Source organism: Myotis davidii, unplaced genomic scaffold (genome assembly GCF_000327345.1).
Source record: "Myotis davidii unplaced genomic scaffold, ASM32734v1 scaffold866, whole genome shotgun sequence".
Lineage (NCBI taxonomy): Eukaryota > Metazoa > Chordata > Mammalia > Chiroptera > Vespertilionidae > Myotis > Myotis davidii.
In genome coordinates, this window is record NW_006297145.1 from 1,346,811 (window position 1) to 1,353,990 (window position 7,180).

At 49.1% G+C, this 7,180-nt stretch overlaps 1 protein-coding gene across 1 annotated transcript in view; it reads left to right on the plus strand.

Annotated features, from left to right (window-relative positions):
- Positions 1–3,400: 3,400 nt before the first annotated feature.
- The window catches only part of PAPPA (pregnancy-associated plasma protein A, pappalysin 1), a 181,963-nt gene continuing 178,183 nt past the window's right edge, over positions 3,401–7,180 (plus strand). The window contains exon 1 of the mRNA XM_015569900.1: positions 3,401–4,468. The gene's annotated coding sequence lies outside the window, so the exon portion shown is untranslated. The remainder of the gene's footprint in view (positions 4,469–7,180) is intronic.

Here is a 7,180-nt window from a genome sequence, read left to right on the forward strand (position 1 = left end):
AGGTCCCCCCCCCCCCCACCCCCAGCCACTGAAATGTGACTACTGTTGATGAAGTTATTTTCATACAGAAATAAGTCGCTGTCACCATTATATCCCCCATCCCATCCCTATTGGAGTCAGTGATTTCCTTTCGCCACTCACACTTCAGGTAAATATATCCCTCTGAACTTCTGAAGTCACCGCTTCAAGGTTCTCATTTCCCTTAATGTGTTTCCTCCTGGTTCCATTGAAAACGCGCTCTCTGCCTCCTGGGGCTCAGCCACCTCTTAGTCCTGGCTCCATGTGCTCAGTGTCACAGTCTGGCCTTTGCTTACTATTTCCTTCATCTCTCAACTGCAAACAGAGGTGCCCTGAGCCATGGTCCCAAGCCAGGAAGGTTCTGAACTGAGGGCACCCTACAGATGTGTAAACATTTTACCTTGCTAACCCTGCTAGCCACCTTCCAAAGGCAACAGGAAAACCAGGGACTGAGAGCCCCTGGCAAAATAAAAACCTGCAGAGACAGAGAGGGGGGAGGGGGAGAACGGATCCCGTTTCAGATGTTCATTTCCTCATTAGAAGAATTTTCTGTTCAAGTGTAGGGGCTTTGTGTTAGCCAGGGAAGGAGGAGATGGTGAGTTTAGAGGTGAGTGGGGAACACAAGAGTGGGGGCTCTAGGAACCATTGTTCTCCTTGTTTCCCATAGTGGGGTAACTTATTCCAAATCTGGGGTCAGAGCCTTGGCTTGAGGGGTAGGGGCAGTGCTTGACCCCCTGGAATTTATGCTTTCTGAGTAGGCTTGCCAGGGGATTGCAGGAGGACTGGTGCTTTTTTGAGCCTTCATCATACTTGCTCACGGTACATGGTCAAGATGCCGTCAGGGCACCATCTCTCTCTGACCTTTCTGTGTTTTGCTTCTTGTCATTTTCTACTTTTTGCCCTTGACATCATTTCCTAGACCCTCCAGCATCTGAAAAAGGAACTGCCATTTGGAGAGCCACCTTGTGCCACGTGTGGTATATCTGCTATGGCTTTTCAGTATGACCATATACTTAAATAGAGTTAGAGATGAGGGACGTAAGATCCACAGAGGTGGAGGGATTGGGCCCAAATGTACAGCTAGTAATTGCTATCATCAGAATGACCCCGAGTCCAGAGGCCCTACTCTTCCTACCCTACCAAGAACACACGCTGTCTTCTGATCCATTCTGTCCTCTAGCCGTGGAAACATAAACCAGTGCTTTTGATCTCACTAATAATTCATGTGCTCATTCATAAGTGGCTGCTCTAGGCAAGGCATGGAGTGAGCTGCTGACAGAACACAGATGACCCAGACAGAGTCTTCCATCTCAAAAAAGGCATCCAGTCTGGGGTGGGAGAGGGTGTGGTAAGATGACTCAAAAACCAGAAAGCACGTGTCCAGATTCCTAAAAGTAAAATGAGTTCAGAGAAGAGAATGATCATTCCTTACAGGGTTATCAGAGAGAGCTTCTTGGAAGAGGTGGTTTCTGTTTTAGCCATTAGGAAACTTAGAATCACAGGTAAACAGAGACCAAGCATGTGAGGGGAATCTTCATTCAAGACCTTTCTTTACCAGGTAGAGAACCAAGACCCAGAAGAGATAGTTGAGGCTTTACCAAGGTGAGAAAAGGTTGACTTTGGGAGGACATTCTCGCCATTTCCTGAAGAGCTGTCAGGCAAAGTGTGGGAGGAGAGGTAGAGGTGAACTGCCTGGCGCCAAAACTGCCATCCGTGTCAGCAAGTAATGGAAAGATTTACACAAATTCTAAGGCCCCAGTGCCCACAAAGGAGTAAAGACTGTGTGGACCTCCTTTATTGATTTTTCTGGAAGCTCTCCATGCTCATTTGATGAGTGCTAATGGTAGATGCACACTCAGTTAAAGTGACCACAACCATTTTCCAGCTAAAAGTAGGCCGTGTCCTAAATGAGCATCTTCTATTAATTCTTGCATCCCTCTCTTTATCCTCCCACCTGGCCTCGGGTGTCAGCCAACATTTAAAATATACTCTCACTTAGAAAGCCCTCTTCTCCACCCAGCAGCCTGTCTGTGCCATGGACACTGGGTATATTTCAGAAAGGCTGGGGAGTGGGGGTTGATGAGTGGAAAGATTAGATCCAGAGAGAGGAAGGTGCTTACCTCTGGTAAGTGACTTCTTGGGGTTCCCAGAGTAAGTCTAGAGATATCCTGGCTTAAAACTTTCCCAAACACCTGATGAAACTTGTGCCATCCCCAGGCAGATGGTGTGGTTCAGATCCCCAGTGGCATTGATGAGGGAGAGGAAGGTGCTGAGGACCGTGAGTCCCAGGGTCTGATGGATCCAAGATCTGCTTACCAACCAGTTGGCCTTAAACTTACTCTTTATCTTCTTTAACTTCCATGTGCTCCTCTGTTAACTTCCATGTGCTCCAAGAGTATTACATAGATTAAAGGAATTAATGCACACATAGACCTTAGCATAATGCTTGACCTCCCATAGAGGCTTAGTAGATTGTACTTATTATTGTTAACTATTATGTAGGGGTCCCCAACACCTGCTTATGTAAGAGGCTGCTTGTTTTATTTTTTAAAATATTAACTTTTGTGTTAGAGGAGAACAAGCTGAATTGGGTCTCAGGAAATTGGTCCATGACTCTGTGTAACCTGACAAATGCCTTCCACTCTCTGGGTCTCGAGACTCTAAGCTGTCAAGTGAAGGAGTTGAAAGTGTGATCTCTGAAAACCTTTCCAATTCAGCCAGTCAGCATTGCTGCCTTTCTTTGGCATAAGTGTCAGGTCTGGCCAGACTCCTGTTAGAGATAGAAACAATGGAGTTCCTTGTCCCCACCTCTGCAGGCCGACTTTCCCAACAATTCACCACCACCGAGCACTGGATGGCTGGCTGCTCATGTCTGATGTGCACTCAAAGTTATGGCGACCGTAGGAGGAACTGTCCTACTAAATGAACACCTTCTGTTCATTATTATCTCCCTCTGTTTCTCCTCTGACCTCCCATATCATTTCATACTTAAAATACCCTATTAATTAGAAAGTCTTCTTTCCCATAGAACAGCTTTGCAGAGTCAAAGGTTTTTGGATTTGAATGATCATTATTGGTGATGGTGTCATTGTTTTCTTTAGCTCAGGTACCCATTCTTCAAACAAAAATATTTCTCTGTGTGTTCCATATGCAAAACCAATTAAAGTGAATCCACTTGGGTTATAGTTATGGTGAGAAGCCCCCAACCCAACTCCCTTGTCCTCTCATTTTCTGCCTGAGGGTGGTTCCAGAGGCTCCAGTAGTAACTGCCAATTTGAAGATGATTGGTCTAGGACATCCTGATATAAGTTTTATCGCAACGAAATAACATAACCCCCTTTCTTTCCATCTTTTATTTATTCATCTTTCTTTTTTGGGGCCACATAGGGCTGTATGACAAGTGTTCTTATACCTCACGTGACCGAGGATGGGTCGTGGGCATTCACACCATCAGTGACCAAGGCAACAGAGACCCACGCTACTTTTTCTCCTTGAAGACAGACCGGGCCCGGCAAGTGACCACCATCAATGCCCACCAAAGCTACCTCCCTGGCCAGTGGGTATTCCTAGCTGCCACCTACGATGGGCGGCTGATGAAGCTCTATGTGAATGGTGCCCAGGTGGCAACCTCTGGGGATCAGGTGGGTGGCATATTCAGCCCATTGACTCAGAAGTGTAAAGTGCTCATGTTGGGGGGCAGCACCCTGAATCACAACTACCGGGGCTACATTGAGCGCTTCAGTCTGTGGAAGGTGGCCAGGACCCAGCGGGAGGTCCTGCTGGACATGGAAACCCATGGCCTCCACACGCCTCTACCTCAGCTCCTCCTACAGGAGAACTGGGACAATGTGAAGCGCACCTGGTCCCCCATGAAGGACGGCCACAGCCCCCAGGTGGAGTTCAGCGGTGCCCACAGCTTCTTGCTGGACACCACTTTGGAGCCCCCTCTGTGCGGGCAGACGTTGTGCGACAACGCACAAGTCATTGCCAGCTACAACCAGCTGCCGCGCTTCCGCCGGCCCAAGGTGGTGCGCTACCGCGTCGTCAACCTCCATGACGATGGCCACGAGAACCCCACGGTGAGCCGCCAGCAAATCGAGCTCCAGCACCAGCAGCTGGCCGAGGCCTTCCAGCCCTACAACATCTCCTGGGAGCTGGAGGTGCTAGAGGTGAGCAACTCCTCCCTGCGCCACCGCCTCATCCTGGCCAACTGTGACATCAGCAAGATCGGGGATGAGAACTGTGACCCCGAATGCAACCACACGCTGACCGGCCACGACGGTGGGGACTGCCGCCACCTGCGCCACCCTGCCTTCATGAAGAAGCAGCAGAATGGGGTGTGTGACATGGACTGTAACTACGAACGGTTCAACTTCGACGGCGGGGAGTGCTGTGACCCTGACATCACAGATGTCACCCAGACATGCTTCGATCCTGACTCTCCACACAGGTAAGACCCGCTGGGCAGGTGGTGATGCCCAGCTGAGAGCTGAGCTTCCTCCCATTTTATAGGCATGTGCCCTGAGGCCCCTGGGAGTCCTGGGAATTTTCCAGCTCACACGGCAGCCTTGTGACTGAGACCAGGCTGATCTTGGGGACCACATGTGATCTTGGGGACCACATCAAGCATCATCCATTACAAAAATGTGTTGACTGCCTACTCTGGGATAAGAAGGAACGGTCAGGACCCTGTCTTCTCAAAGAACTCACAGTCTAAATTGGGTGGCATGAGCTGGGTACAAACAGCTGTTGAAGCGTACGTGGTAGAGTGGGCTAGAGTTGTGCTGTCTGTCTAGCCACCTGTGACTATTCACATGTAAATTAAGATGAAATAAAACTGAAAATCCAGTTTCTAAGCCACACTAGCTGCATTTCAAGTACACAGCCGTATGGGGCTCCCGTAATGGACAGAGTAGTGTGGTCGGTTGGGCAGTGTGAATAAAGTCAGGGTCAGTTCTCTGTGGTACTATTTCCTCACTTGTTGACCTCTTGGAAGCCATTTCCTCATCTGTGCAATGGGAATAATCATGGTGCTCACTCTGCTGAGCTGCTCTGAGGATTGAGAGAGGGCATGCAGGGGTGGGCAAAAGTAGGATCACAATTGTTTGTATGGAAAAAGCATGCAGGCTGTGGTCATAATAACACAAGAATCAACTGTGTTTCACATACAACCGTAAATCTCCTGTGCCCACCCTTGCATAAAGCATCATCTCTTGTAGTGGCTAGCAGGTAATATGCGCTCATTGAGTGTATCTGTCATTCTTTGTATGATACAGGGAGCAGGTGCTGTGGTCAGGGAGTGCCATGGGACATCACAGAGAAGACTCACTGGCAGCATGAGTGTTTGGGGAAGGTGCAGGTACAACTTGCGCATCAGAGACTGGGTTGGGGGAGAAAGGAGAGCCCTTGGGGAGAGGCACTTCTTCCTGTCCTGCTGAGAAGAGGGCAGAAGAAGCGTCTTCTATCTAATGCCCCACTTAGCCTCTACCTTATGCTACCAACTCTCACCAGGAACGCAAAGGAGAAACCCCAAGGTGAACCCCTGGGTGATTTATATTCTACGTGAAACCAGGAAGAACTAGTTTGAAGCCAGAGAAACAGTCAGCATCCACTCTCCGATGTCCCAGATTCGGGCTGAACTTTTCCATTCTGTCCGCATGCAGGACCCTGGACCTGCTGATAGCCCGGGTGCATTTGCAGACCTCGGCAGGTTTTCTGCTGACTCCCCTCTTTATGTCTCTCTCCAAAGAGCAAGGGCCGCCCATGTACAGACAGAATACCTATGTGCAAAGGAATGACGATGCCTGGCAGCAAGCCAGAGAGCACGTCAGCTCAGCTTCCTGGCACCAGGAGGGCCCTGGACTCTCACCTTGGCTCCACACATGAGCAGCCCATGTGGGAAGCAGCCGTGGTGTGTGGCCAGTTCCTTCCAGGTCATGATGCCCTTTCATCTCTGCTCTCATTTGGGCTTTGACAGAATTTGGCAAGGAAGACAAGACAGAGGTTAGTTAGCATTTGCGTTTGATGGACAGGAAAAGAGAGGAATTTCGAGAGTGAAATGACTTGGTCAAGGTCATGGGTCAGGAAAATCATTTGGTTAATTCACAAATGCAAGTCTTCCAAGATTAATGCAGTGTGTGCTCTTCTGAGCTAGACTCCCAGAGGTTACTAGTGTACCCAGGCAGAGTGGGCATGGGGAAGAGCAAAGGGCCAGAAATAGGTAGAAGTTATTCACCCATTCATTCATTCATCCATCCATCCATCCATTCTTGCGTCTATGCAGCACATGTTTATTTAGCATCTACCAAGTCCCAAGAAGGTGGGTAGCCTGAGCCCTCTTTTCCTGAAGGAAATTCAGGATTCAGAATGGTGAAGGGATTGACTCAAGTTCACTCAGCTACTCAATGGAGAGCTTGGATTTGAACTCAGATCCGTGGACTCCAAAGCTCCCACTGAAGGAGGGTATTTTTAAGTCCAAGGAACAATAAGTGGCAGAGTTAAAGGACAGATTTCGCAGGCAGGACAGCTTCTCTAAAGTCTTGGGAGAAAACTGTTGAGTGGGATTGGGTCAGGACCGAGGGCAGCCAGCCTTTGTGGAGGGCACTGTGCTGGTGTGGGGGACCATGGGGCTCCAGGTCCCAGATACCTCACCATCAGCAGGCAGAACTGGCAGGCTCCAGTGGCCTCCTCTTTCCTAAGTCATGGGACTGCATGCCCAGCATGCCTGAGAGTGGTCCTATGCCAGTGCTGTGACCACTCCCATCAGGGCCTGTTTCTTTGCTGGTTCAGAAAGTCGTGGGCCCTGGGTGAGCCCCTCCAGGGCACACTATCTCCTGGCAGGTTGGGGGTGACAGCATTCTGGCGGAATCAGGTCTCCTGTGTGCAGAGAGAAACCTGTGGAAGTTTGTAGAGAAATTTTTACTTTGTGACTTTTCAAAACAGAGGTGGGCAGAAGAAATGACAGAAGGAAAGAAGGAAGGAAGACGGGCACCTGTGATAGAGACAGTGAAAATTAGATTGACATTATGTAGATAATTTGTAATAAAGAGCTCAACTTAATTCTTGCCCAAGGTGATTCATTCTCATTCCCTCTCTTCTCCTCTCTTCTCTCTCTCTCTCTCTCTCTCTCTCTCTCTCTCTCTCTCTCTCTATATATATATAT